A 12,673-nucleotide genomic window follows, 5' to 3' on the forward strand; every position below is an offset into this window, starting at 1 on the left:
GCCCATAGCTCACCTGATTTTCATGGTCATTTGCCCTGTAACAAAAATGTCTGCCATCTCTGTCAAGAGAGAATATTTGTATTTATTTGCAGGATGTTAAGTTAGATGTCATCCTTGTCAGGTTTTGCCACTGGTCATGTCATAAGTGGTTTGAATATGACTTAGTCCAGTGAGATATTTAATTACAGCCCGTTTGAAGTGCAGTGTCCACAGCAGCTGCTCATTTTTTGCCTGACACAACACAAAATGTCTCACTAGCATGCTTTTTATTTGGAATTGTCTGGCTGAGGATTTCTGATCTCTTCTGGTTTTATCTGCATAGAAGTTTTTACTTGCTCAGGTAGATTGCTGGAATTTGATGTGTAAAGCACCGTGTAAATAAAACAGTTGTCCACCCAAGGAGCCTCTGCAGGAACCGTGTAAATAGATTATAGTAAGGGTTTTTAAGAAGCTCAGCTGTATCTCAGCTTAAGCTCTATTTTTTCCTTTTTCCTTTTTTTATCTTCTTCCTTTCAGGGCTGTGTGTAACGTAGGAGCCTTTTGAGGCTGATGCAGAACAAGACTGTGTCACCTCGTGTCTGCTCTGTTGACAAAAACATGTTACTGTGGGTGACCACAATGGAACTGAATAGATCCAGGGCTTTGCATCTTGCTTTGACAAAGCAAGAGAAGATCAAACCTTCCACACTATCAAAGAAACTAAATACTTCATAGTCTACTTGAGCTGAAAAATCTCTACTCACGGGTCTTTTGGTTATTTGTGAAGCCTTTTCTAGAGGGATAAAACGGATCATAATTTGATACAATTGCAGCCTAATACTCTTTGCTTTGCTTAGAGTGAATGTCCAGATTTTGTTATCAGTTGCTTTGATTTCTCTGAAATGATCAAGGCTGCCTCTGCAGAATGAGATGTAATAGCTCTGAGCTGTAATTAGAGGAGGGCAGGGCACAGGAGTGCAGAACGCAGCAGAGCTCCTGCAGCTCAGGTTCCTGCTGTGGCCCTGCTGTCCCTGTGACCCCAAACCCTTCACCCCAGAGGAGAACACCCCTCTGGGCAGCTGCTGCTCTGTCCCCCTTCAGCAGAGCCCTGCAGCTGCTGCTCCTGGGGCCTGGGGCTCCATCCTGGCACGGCAGCCTGGGGCTTCTCCACCCTGGCACTGCCTTGGCTTCCTCTGCTCGTTGCTGAGAGACATTGCATGGCTCAGCACAGCCTGGAGGTTCCCTGTGCCCTCCCCTGCTGCCATCCCATCTCTGCAGGCACTGTTCTACCATTTCACCTCTGCCCCTTGCCCTGCTCCTCCTGCAAGCCTGCACTGCTGCTCAGTGTTGGTGAGGCCACGTACAAATGGGTCACAGTGGTTTCTTTGCCAGGAAATTCAATTTCCCTTCTCCTCACACGAGCTGCCAAAAGATCACAGCTGCTGGGAAGACTTAAAATCCAAAAACTCTTTTGATAAGTTGCATGGGTGAAGGCCCGTTGGATTAGAGCCAAACAAATGGTGTGTTCTGGCTTGTGGACTGTAGAGAAATGCTGGAGACAAAGATGGCAAACAGGGGAGCTGCATAAATACAGGAGTTTCTTGGGCAGTTTTCAACTACGCAACAGTAACTTTAAGAAGTTTTGAAGGGCTGAACAAAATATTTCACATAGCTAATTTTTTTTTATTTTGAGTCTGACCTTTAAACAAATATAATAAACCTCAGAATTGTTGCCATTTGAAATCAAAAGACAAAATATCAAATCCTAATTTTGAATGTCTTTTGTTAATTTTAATTGATATGTTTCCTTTAAAAAGTTTGTCTGAAAAATATCACCTACTACTTATGATGCCAGACAGCATATTTTATGAGACATTTGTGTTTTGACAAAGCAAGCTGTGTCATACAATTTGGTTTCGCATATTTTTATACCAACATTTAAATGTTGGGCTTGAACTGCTCAGCTGTAAGAAAATACATTTATAATCTCTTTACAGTCATAGATTCTTGCATGCTGAAAGAATTGGTTAGAGTAATTTGTAACTCTTCCAGATAATTTTAAATAATACATGGTTTAGAAGAAAAAAGGAATGGCAAAAAGCAGCTTTTCATCTGATCACATGAAAGGCAACTGCAGAGCTTCCAGCAGAGCCTGCCAGTGCCTGAATGTTGCCGATGGAAGGATCCCACACTTGGATTTGAACCCATTGGACAAACGTGCTGTATAGGTGGCCAAAAGAACAAATTCTCCTTTTAGAGAAAACACCTGTCCCTGCTGCCTCCAGTCCTCTGCTGCTGATTCCTCTTGGCAGCAGAAAGGGATGGAACAAGTGTGCTCTATTTTAAAAAGTACTTTTGTCACTGCAATGGTCTGTTCTTACCTTCCAGATGCACCTCTCCAAGTCCTTCTCCTTGCAGTCTCTGCCCCTGACTCCCAGCGCTCTCCTCTGGGACCCGGGGCAGAGGCTTTGGGTGAGCAGAACCAGAGCTGGGCTCTGCTGGGAGCTGCTCTGGGCAGGGCAGGCAGAGCAAGGGGCTGCTCTTGCCGAGGCTGTGCTGCTGAACCCTAACCCTAACCCTGGGACAAACTGAAATGGAAATCTCTGTGGCACTCCAGGTGCTGCCTGAGCTCTGCACAAGCCATGGGCTCTGTGCTGAAACCTCTCCTGTTTGAAACACATGCAGAAAGTTGGGTGCACTCCTTTCTCCAGAGACTCCTCTGTGGGGAGTGAGTCCTTTGAGCTCTGCTCTCCGTGATACAGTAGGGGCTGGCAGGTTTTGGGATTGTTGGATCTGGGCTCTTTCCATAACCATGTTCAGGTAGAAGTAACCATTGTTTCAGAAGAAAGCTGCCAAGAAGCTTGTTTTAATTCCTTTGTGTGAACAAATGTTTGTGACAATCACCTCACCTCCAGGATGCACAGAACACACACATGAATGCAGCCAGAGCAAGTGAAGTCATTTATTGGAGCAGATATTCTTAGGAAAACGAGCTGATGTATTTGCATGGGGCTAAAATGGTTTTCATCTCAGAGGCTGACCAAAGAAGTCGAGACCCCAGCTGGAGCTGAGCAGGAAGGACATAAGGTAGAAGAGCTTTCTTGCTTTGTTCCTTCTTTTCCAAGCCTCAAGTTAAGATCTTAAATTCCCTCCTTTGCATGTGTGTGCCAGGAGGAATGTAATTACCACAGTGATAAGAACATTGATTAATGCTGCCTAGGCTGTTGATAACACCTATTTCAAGAGGTGAAAGTTTTTCAGTGTGTACACTCCTGTGTTATTATATTGGAACTGTAGTCAAGAATTCAGCATTTTCCTCATGACTCCTGGTGTGTTGAGTCATCACACGAGCTTCTGTTTGCTCTTTATTATTCATTTATTTCATTACGTTATTTGAAATGACTTGGAAGAAAGGGTATCAAAAGCCTCTAGCTTTTTGATTCAGTATGTTCTTTTTTCCCTAAAAAAAATATTTCTATTTACTGAGCAGCGAGCATCCGCACAGTGCCAGAGCTGAGCTGGAAATAGAACAGTGACTTCACCAGCGAGTTTTATAATGGAAAAACTGCAGTTAGCATAGATTTTGCAATGCATGTAGAGCAGTGTGAACAGCTTTGCAATGACTGAAACTTCATAATTATATCAACATGAAAAACGAGCCAGTATTGAGATGCGGAGTCAGTTCTTTGGTGCTTTCTTCCTGGAAGTCCCAGGGCCATAAGAATTTAACAATCTGTGAATAAATAACTGCTATTTAGCTCATCAGAGATGGTGTTGCAATTCTTACAGACTCTGAATTTGCTTAAAGCTTCTAGATTTAATAGGAAACTGCAGTTGCAACTACATAATTTTCTGGATAACTATTATTGCTAGTAATAACATTACTCACAGTTTAATATTCATGGTATTATGGAGTACACTCCATTCTGGGACAGAGCAGTGACAAATAAAAGCATCCTCTTCAGTTAAATTCTAGGAGACGGAAAATTTTTAGAATGTTGGAGGGAGCCATTACATAAGGACAAATATTTACCTAATGTAATCAAACTCCTCTTTAAATCAGAACAATAGTGGGAGTGCAGTTACTATGGTTCTGTATAATTTTGTGCTATATTTGACAGAGTTTGGCAGGACTAAAGCCACAGCTGATCATCTGATTTTGAAAGGGAAGAGAAGAATATGTTAGGCTTGCATTCCCAATCTGTCCTCAAGATGATGGCACATGCTCTCTTGCTAGCCCTGAGCAAGGAAGCACAATCCCAAGAAATAGTTACCAAAATCACCTTGCAGCACTGCAGGGCTGTGATGCTGAGTGGGATTTTGGAAGACCCTGCCTTTGGATGCCTGCCCTTCTCCTCCGGTTTCAGACCCCCTGCCTCAGCCTCTGTCCCCATGTCCCCACCCTGGGGCCAGCAATGCTGTGGGATGTCACCTCCTGCTCTGCCCCTGCCTGCCCGGCCGGGGGTCCCACTGAGCTGGCCTCGAGCCACTGGGGATCTCCCAAAGTGCTTCTTGAAGCCGAGCAAAGCTGGTGGGTGAAGTATTCTCCCAGTTACAGCCTGGAAGTGCTGGTTTGCTGACCCCCAGCTGGCACTGCACAAGCTCCTGTTCCCCTGAGCCTTTCTGAGGTGCAGGGTCGTGTCAAGTGATGCACAGAGGGAGACGCTGAAATAAGGGCAAATTCATTGCTGTGCTTTTATGGGGGGCTCTGTTCATTTTTTTTAATTAATCTTTTGCTGTTGGGCTAAACGTGAGTTCTGCTTATTGTCTAGGGCTTTGAACACGAGTGTGCAGTAATTGGTAGGAGATAATTAGCACAGTACAGTAAGTCACCCAGCAGCTTGAGCAATCTGATATGGCCCAGAGTCTTTGTGTGCTTCACGAGTAACCTTTCACAGACCATTCCGTGCTTCAGCGCTGCAAAAATAAAAGTGCAGGAGGGATAATACAACCTTCCCTGAGGACACATGGTGCTCATGTCTCCTGGTCTCTCACCTGTTTCTTTGTCACATCCTGTGTCCACTGGCACAGAGAGGTTGCTGGCAGTTTGGGGAGTGCCAGGTGTTGATTTATCTCGGGCAGAGCTGGCTCTGACCATCCTGAGGCAGGCTCTGCAGAGCAGCCCTGGGGGAGCTTTAGGAGGCTCTGGCCAGCCCTGGCCCTTGGGCTCTGTCCCCCGGAGAGACTGTGCTTCCTCCAGGGCACGTGGGCTCTTTCTGTGCCTGCTTTCTGCTTGCCCTCCCTCCAGCCAGCCTGCTGCCCAGGCTTTATTCTGGGCAGTTCAGTTCTTCTCGGCCTGGGGTGAAGTCCTACAGATGGTTGTAAACGGCCTTGCCCCCTTCCATTAGCAGCAGAATGATTTGTTGGTTTGCTGCTGTTTAGCTGAGTGAAACAAGCTTCTGGCATGCAATTCCTTGTGCTGGTCATGAAACCCTGTTAATAATGTGCTGTGGGATGCCACCTGCCCATTCAGAGGCACTCCTGTGTGCTGAGGAATCACTCAGGTCTGTGTGGGGGTGTCACAGAGGCCCCGTTTGTGCCTTGTTTGAACCTGGGAAAAGGGAGGAAAGGCTACATCTCACCACTGCTCTTAGTGCAGAGAGGTTTTGGGGAAGCAAGTGGATTCTCAGTGTGTAGCAAGTGAAATAGAGTGAACAGGCAGGGTTGGGAGCAAAACTCATGTCAGTATCTAGAGCAATTTATGCTAGAAATAAGAGAACCATTTGTATCATCAGTTTGGGAAGACCTTAATTCAGAATGGCAGTGGATTCTTCTTTAGCTATTTTTAAAGGTGAAATTTACCTTCCTGAAGATCCTCAAGAAGACCATGCTTTAAGCAAGGCTCACCTTAGAGCCATGGGAAGGGAGATGAGGCCCATGAGCTGAATCTGCCTCACAGGGCACAAACCAGGAGCTTGTCAAGGTCATGCTCAGGAGAAAAGTGTTTCCCTTATTCTGGTCCCATAGAAAAAGCCCTGATGACAGTCATTTGTTTGTATGCTTATGAGCTCTGCTAAGCAAAAATTCAGTTTAACTTACTGGAATGGTTGGGTCTGGTTCAGCATTTATAATTTTCCTTAAGATTTCAAGGTTTCTGAATGTTGTCCAAAACTCACACTTTGTAGGGTCTCTTAAGTAACAAAACCCTGAGGCAGGATCTTGTTTGTAAACATAAACTTTACCCTGGACTCCCTCCAGGACTGTTCTCTGTGATCCTTCGTCTTGGTGGAAATCAGGTTTAAAAAGCAGCAGTGCTTTGATATGAATTTTTCTCAGTCGAAGCTTGGGAACCAGTCTGCTCAAGCTGCTAAAAGGAATCAGTGAAATAACTCCATTCAGCTTCCTAATGCCTTTGCCACTGATCTTTCCTAAATGTCAGCTTTTCCAGGAGCCTGTATTAGAGATTTTGGGTGAATTTCTCTTTAAAGATAACATTTGTCTTCATATCCAGAAAATACTATTGGCCCAGTCAGAGAGAACCTCTTCCAAAAATGGTACCTAAAATTATCCAGTGAGATCCAACAAGAAACTAACTAAGCAAGCAGAAACATTTCATTTTATCTCTCCATAAAGAATCCATTGGGAGATTTTTATTGAAGGCCCTGTGCACAATAACTTGTGCAGTAAGTGATGGAGAATGCCTCATTTCCCCTGGAAGGCAGGCAAATGGAATGGAAGTTGGATCTCAGAGGCTGGGGCAGCCTGGGTGGCTCATCAGCTGGGAAACCATGGAGAGGCAGCTCCAGAATGGTCATCTCAGCTCTGGTCAGGGGACCTGGCCAGGGAGGGCCCTGCTGAAGGCCCTTCTCCAGGGGCACCTGGTGCTGGCAGCAGTTTAGTGCTGCCCATCTGTGCTGCCCGTGCTCTTCCCGGGGAGAGGAGGAGTCCCCTGGCTCTTGGGAGGGGTTTAAAACTGCTGTTCCACCACCCTTTTGGGTCTCTCTTTGCCTGGCTTTTGGTTTGGGCTGTATTTTTGCAGGCAGTATTTTTGAAGCATGTTCCCATCTCAAGACATGGTAGAAATTTGCCAAAAAAGACTTCATAGGAGAAATGAAGTAATAGAGGGATGGATAGCTGCACAGTGCAAGTGTCTAATCTCTTCTTCACAGGAAACAAAGCTACAAAAGAAAGAGCTGCTACTTTTTCTGGAGCTGTGTACTGGCTCCTTGGACAGATTGTCTGCATTCTTGGATTAGTCAGGATAAACCCCCAGATAATATACAGGGAAAGCAGTGAGTTGTGAAATGCAAAATTTTTCTGCAACAGGCCAATTAGTGTTTTGCTTCTGCATTATTTATAGAAGCTCAGTTGAACTTGATGGATAAATATTCTTTCTCTAGAGCCATGTTGTGTATGTACACTACCTCTGTTGCATATTGTGAAGGTCAAATGTAAAATCTGCTCTTAAGTGAACACTCTGCTGCGTAGCCTCTGTTCTGCTGTCACATGTGTGCACTCATTGTATCGACTTGTTTCTGTACCAGATCCATCGTTTGCCTTTCTGTGTATGAAGTGGTGTTTAATCAGTTTTATACCAATATCTTGCCTGCAGATAACTGGGTTTAAAAATAGCCTGGCTCAGCTGTGTAAAGATGAGATACCTGAGGTCATCCGTATGGCACAGCTGGGATTGCTTTAAATGATGGGACAGTGCCAGTGTAGCCCCAGCTATGAATCAGGGTGTACTCAGGGGCTTTAAATGAAGGAGGGCAGATCAGGTTTAACTTTGTCAGGCTTGTCAGTGCCGGGTTTGTGGTGTAGTTTCCCCCTCTCACCTGAGATGTGTCTGCTCCAGAGCTCTGAGGAGCCCTTCAGTGCATCCTGGTGCTTCCTGTACCCCTGCCCACCCTGGTGGGATCTCAGGAGGCTTCAGGCACCTCTCAAGCTTTTCATTCCCGTGCTGCTTCCAGAGCTGGGTGGCCCCACGTGCTCGAGGTCACCCCAAGGAGCCTGGTGGCCCTTGGTGCTGTGGCTGTGGCTCTGAGCCACGCTCAGTGCCACTGCCACATGGCCTGGTGTGCCAGGGCTCATCTCTCCAGAGCTGGCATCTGGCAGGGAGAACAGCCTTCAGAATGGGCTTGATGTATTTATTTCTGCTGCCTGTCTTTGCAGTCTGTAGGACTCGTGTTTCTGTGCTGATTCTTGAGTTGTTAATGAAGTTGAGAAGCAGTGAGTAATTGGGATGCAGGATGGGAATGATTCACATTCTTTAACAAAAGCTTGAGCGAAAATGTTACTTGAAGCTCATTTCCACAGTATTGTTATGCAAAACAATGGAAAGAGCCTGTCAGCCTCTGATTTTGGGATGGGGAACAGTTGTTTTTAGTTTGTCTTCCAATAGGATAAATCCAGCCCCAAGTGTGCAGGTTAAAGTCTAACCTTTAATCTAAGACATGATCACAGAAGCCTTGGAATATAAAGATGTATTTTAAGAGTTTCCTTCCCCAGAAGCCTCTCTATTGTTTTTCCTTTTTTGTACTACAGATGCTCATTTGTGGGGAAATCTTACAACCATGGCATCTGCTGCCAGTGATTTTGGAAACCGCTGCTTTTTGTCAGTGGCGTTTTTTTGCAAATTGCTCAAATTGATTTCTCTGCAATTCTAAATATCTCTTTCAAGATGTTCTAGCTACTCCAGCTGAATGGCAGGCTCTTGCTGTCAGCCTGATACACCTGAGAGTGCTGTCTGCTCTCTTCTGGCCACTGGGCAGGAAGTCTGAGCTACTTTTCCTCCAGAATCTCTGAAGTCAGCGTGCACCCTGTGGGCAGGAGACAGAAAGCATGTCTGGATGGGAGGCTGACAGAGCAGGCTTCACTTCTCTAAAGTCTGCTCCAGACTCAGCACTGCTGCTGGCAGGAGACTGATCTAAAACAGGATGCTTGTTGGGCAGGTCTGCTTTAATTTGAGTACAGATCCCTTAATGTTGTGCTACGGTGGAAATTGTGGAAGAAGAAACTTTTCTTCAGGATTGTGTTAAGCAGGGATGAGAGATTGCTGGGATGCTGCGTGTACATTTGCCTTGTCCTTAGACTTTCTCCTGAATAGCCACTGTAGACAACATCAAGAGACTAAATTGGGGGGTTGGTGAGTTTTTCATTTAGCCAGAATGGTTGTTCTTATGTTAAAATTGCCTTTTGTTTGTGATCACAACATTTTTTAGCAAGGAAATTGATAGGAATTTCTTTAACTTCTTGGAAATCTCGAACCTGGAATGAAATATCCCTTGCAGTTGTGCTGCTGAGTTGCTGGATATCCCCTGTGGGTAATAGAGCATTAACAGCGACGTGCCCGGCAAACAAAAGGAGGAAATTGGAACAGAATCTCAATACATGTGTATTTTCTGCTCCAGCAGGCTTTTTTAATAAATGCTTCTGGCCAGACTGCAGTGCCCTGTAGCAGGCTCTTCCAGCCAGGGAGTGTCTGTCTGTGCAGGCTCAGCTGGACTGGTGCCCAGCAGAGCTGGAGCTGTGCTGTGCTGAGGAGCAGGAGCTGCTCTGGGCACTCACACAGGGCAGAGCTGGCATGGAGGGGCAGATTTGGGATTCCTAAAGGCAGCCAGACAGGGTGGGCTGCCCCAAAACAGAGAAGGTGAAGCATCTGCTCAGTGCAGGCCAGGAAGGCAGCAGTGAGGGCAGGGGGTGCTGGGGAAGCTGCAGGTGTGCATTTCCTCCTGCATTTCACTTGCTTCATTTCTCTGGCATAGCCAGAGGTTAGGTGAGGGGTGATTGAGCATTTTGTGTTTTGGGCTGGCTTTTTGTGAACCCAGGAGTGTGATCCTTTCCCAGCCTGGGCTCTGCTGGCCATCTGCTGCTCCTGGGCAGGGAGTGGATCCTGGAGGAGAAGCAAATCCTGGACTGAGAGATGTTTCAGAGCCATTTCCTCTTGCCCGTGTTTCCTCTCCTCATACTGCCCACAGTGGTGCCTGTGGGTGTGGATCAGCTCCAGTGAGCTCCTGCAGCCCCTCTTGAGTTCAGCCTGGCAAGAGCTTTCTGGGAAAGCAAACCTGGATTTTTCCACCTTCCTGGCTTATTGGAGGACAGATTTGGAGCTTCCATGGGCTCTGAGTTTCATAGATACTCTATTCCTTAGTGCTCTCTGGCTGCTGTAACCCCCTTTCAGTAGATTTAATTTGAGACTGGTATTTGTGAATTATATAATGATGCTGTAATGAGAGTTGAGGGCTCATGTGTTCCTTTCGTAGCATCACAGCACCAGGATTTCATGGAATGGAGAGAGAACTTGGCACCCAGATGAAAAATAATTATACTTGCAAATTTCATTAACTCCTCGAGAAATGCTTTTGCCTGGAAGCTCTGCTCTCCTTCCTCCCACCACATTTGTGTCAGAGCCTCCCAGCTGAGCAGCTTTGAGCCAGGTCAGGGAAGTATAAGGGGGGGTTCAGATTTATTATATATTTTTTTCTCTAACTGTAGTGTGAGCAAGATGAAAAACTTCCTAAATCACCAACAGTCCTCTTAACTTGGCAGGTGATGCTGTGGTGGTTTATCCTTTCTGATCCTGCTGGTTTAAAATCAGACCAAACTGACCCTGAGAGCCGTACCTGGAAGTGCAGTAATCCTTGTCTGAACTCCTTTGGGGTGTCTGGAATGGCCTGGCACTCCGGGAGGACCGTGGCAGTGCTTCCCAGCAGTGTTCAGAGGCACTGCAGGTCCCCAGGGAGCCATTCCCAAAGCTGAGCAGTGCCTGCCTTGGATTGCCAGGCACAGGCAGCCAGGCCTGAGCTGTGCTTCACTGGCCGCTGTCAGAGTGAGGTGTGTGGCTGGAAACCTCCTCAAAGGTGGTTTAGAAAAGGTGGAGTGTGTTAGACAAACACAGGGAGAAAATCAGAACTCTCGTGCTGATGGTAGTGGGAAGTGAGCTGGGCTCCAGAAATGTCCTTGGAGCTGCTCTGAGAGCCCTGGTACCACAGCTGGGACTGTGGAACTGAGCGAGAGGCAGGGGCTGGTGCTGGTGCCAGAAGTATAAATAGAAATAAATATTATCCTTAGGTTTGTTAGGAATATGAGCTGGTTTTTCTCTGGGAAATACTTTCCTCTGGGTTTTTTTTTTTTTTTTTGTTAGAGTGTTGGAGGAGTTGCACAGTAGCCTTCACACAAAAGTCAGAATTCAATAATGAAGTAATAACCTGGTTTCACAGCAAAAAGAATTTTTTACCAACTATAGTATCCTGAAGATAAAGACATCTTGAAGTATAAGCACCGTGAAGCCAGGCAAAGAAAAACCATCCTGGGCAATTTTTATCTAGCATGTAACTGAAGAGATACAATTTAGATATCCTTGGCATAATAAAGTAAACCCCAAAGCATCTCAAGATCACATTATTACTGAGGAAGGAAAAGATACAGGAGATAGTCCAAAAGCTGAATTCTGTTTTCCATTGACAGGAATAAGTCTTGCACTTTCTGTGAGAAGGGACCACACAAAGCATGCCAATGCCTCCTGTGTATAAGAGATTAAAAAACCTTCCTGGGTGTATAATTTTTTTTTTTTTTTTAAAGCCCAAATCTTCAACCTACTCAACTGCCTTTGCTTTTGAGCTTGAAAAGGTGTCAAAACTACTGTGGCAACACATAAACATAATTCACTTTCCTGAAGCAATTTTGGCCACTTCAGGATAAAAAGGTTAAATGGGAGGTGATGTTTGCCTTGTTACCCCCAGCCCAGCAGAGGGTGAGCTCAAGCTATTTCCCTTAATGTATGTAATTCACAGTAATTAAAGCCCTGGGTGTGTTGTTATCTCTGGGTTCCATTTTCAGTCTTGGCTTGTTCTGTGCTGCTGCTCCAAGCCCGAGTCCTGCTCAGGAGGAGCAGCCTGGAAAAGGAGTCAGCTCTGTAACAAGGTGAATTTCACAGCTTTGCCCGTGAAATAGGTTCACTGCAAGAGAAGGGAATGGAGAGCACCACTGGTACAGCTGATAGATCCTCAGCAGCTTTACATTCTTAATACTTCAAATATTTTGTGACTTACGGTGCTCTCCTCGGGTTCTCATTTTCTGGTGAATGGGCACAATTATCTTCACTAAGTGCTTCGTTCTCCACTGAAATGTTGCAATTTTTATCTTAATTCTCATGTATTAGCTCTTTCTCTCCTTCTACACCCAGAGTACGTTGTTCCTGAGGTACTTTATTTGAAGCAGAGTGCGGTTCAGATTCCACTCTCTGAAATGAATTTCAAGAGAGACTCTTTGCTAGAGCTGTGGAGAAATGCCCTGTAGAGAGGTGTTAGGAGCAGCATGTGGCTGAGAGCTGGCCACAGACCCCTGGCCTGCTCACGCAGCTGCTCCTGGAGCTGGGGAGGGAAGGGATCACTGGCTTGTGAGCAGCATTTCCTGGAATATTTCGAGGGTTATATTCTGCCAACCTCCACCAGTAACCACACCGAGCAATGCTGCATCCTCGATGGCTCTGCTGAAAGGATGTTTCCTTGGGAATTGACTTGAAGGTGATTTGATAGTGAAGATCCATGCCACACTCCTGATTCAGCTCCACTTTTGGCTCCACATCAGTAACAGCAAGGGATTTTTTTTTTCTGGGAAGCAAATTTCCGCTTCATACAGTTGATACTGTATTTTATAGTAGCTAATCTTTGTCTCTTTCATTTTTTAAAAGAGTTTCCAAATGTTTTTCTGTGCAGATTGGACTTAATTTTTAACTTGGCATTAGAACTGCTAA

At 45.6% G+C, this 12,673-nt stretch overlaps 2 protein-coding genes across 5 annotated transcripts in view; both read left to right on the forward strand.

Annotated features, from left to right (window-relative positions):
* The window catches only part of MCF2 (MCF.2 cell line derived transforming sequence), a 174,602-nt gene extending 170,025 nt beyond the window's left edge, over positions 1-4,577 (forward strand). For all 3 annotated transcript variants that reach the window (XR_008433349.1, XR_008433350.1, XR_008433351.1), the window contains one exon: positions 4,567-4,577. The gene's annotated coding sequence lies outside the window, so the exon portion shown is untranslated. The remainder of the gene's footprint in view (positions 1-4,566) is intronic.
* The window catches only part of FGF13 (fibroblast growth factor 13), a 208,728-nt gene that overhangs the window by 55,335 nt on the left and 140,720 nt on the right, over positions 1-12,673 (forward strand). The gene's annotated exons all lie outside the window — the stretch shown is intronic.

This window comes from Vidua chalybeata, chromosome 14, assembly GCF_026979565.1.
Source record: "Vidua chalybeata isolate OUT-0048 chromosome 14, bVidCha1 merged haplotype, whole genome shotgun sequence".
Classification (NCBI taxonomy): Eukaryota; Metazoa; Chordata; class Aves; order Passeriformes; family Viduidae; genus Vidua; species Vidua chalybeata.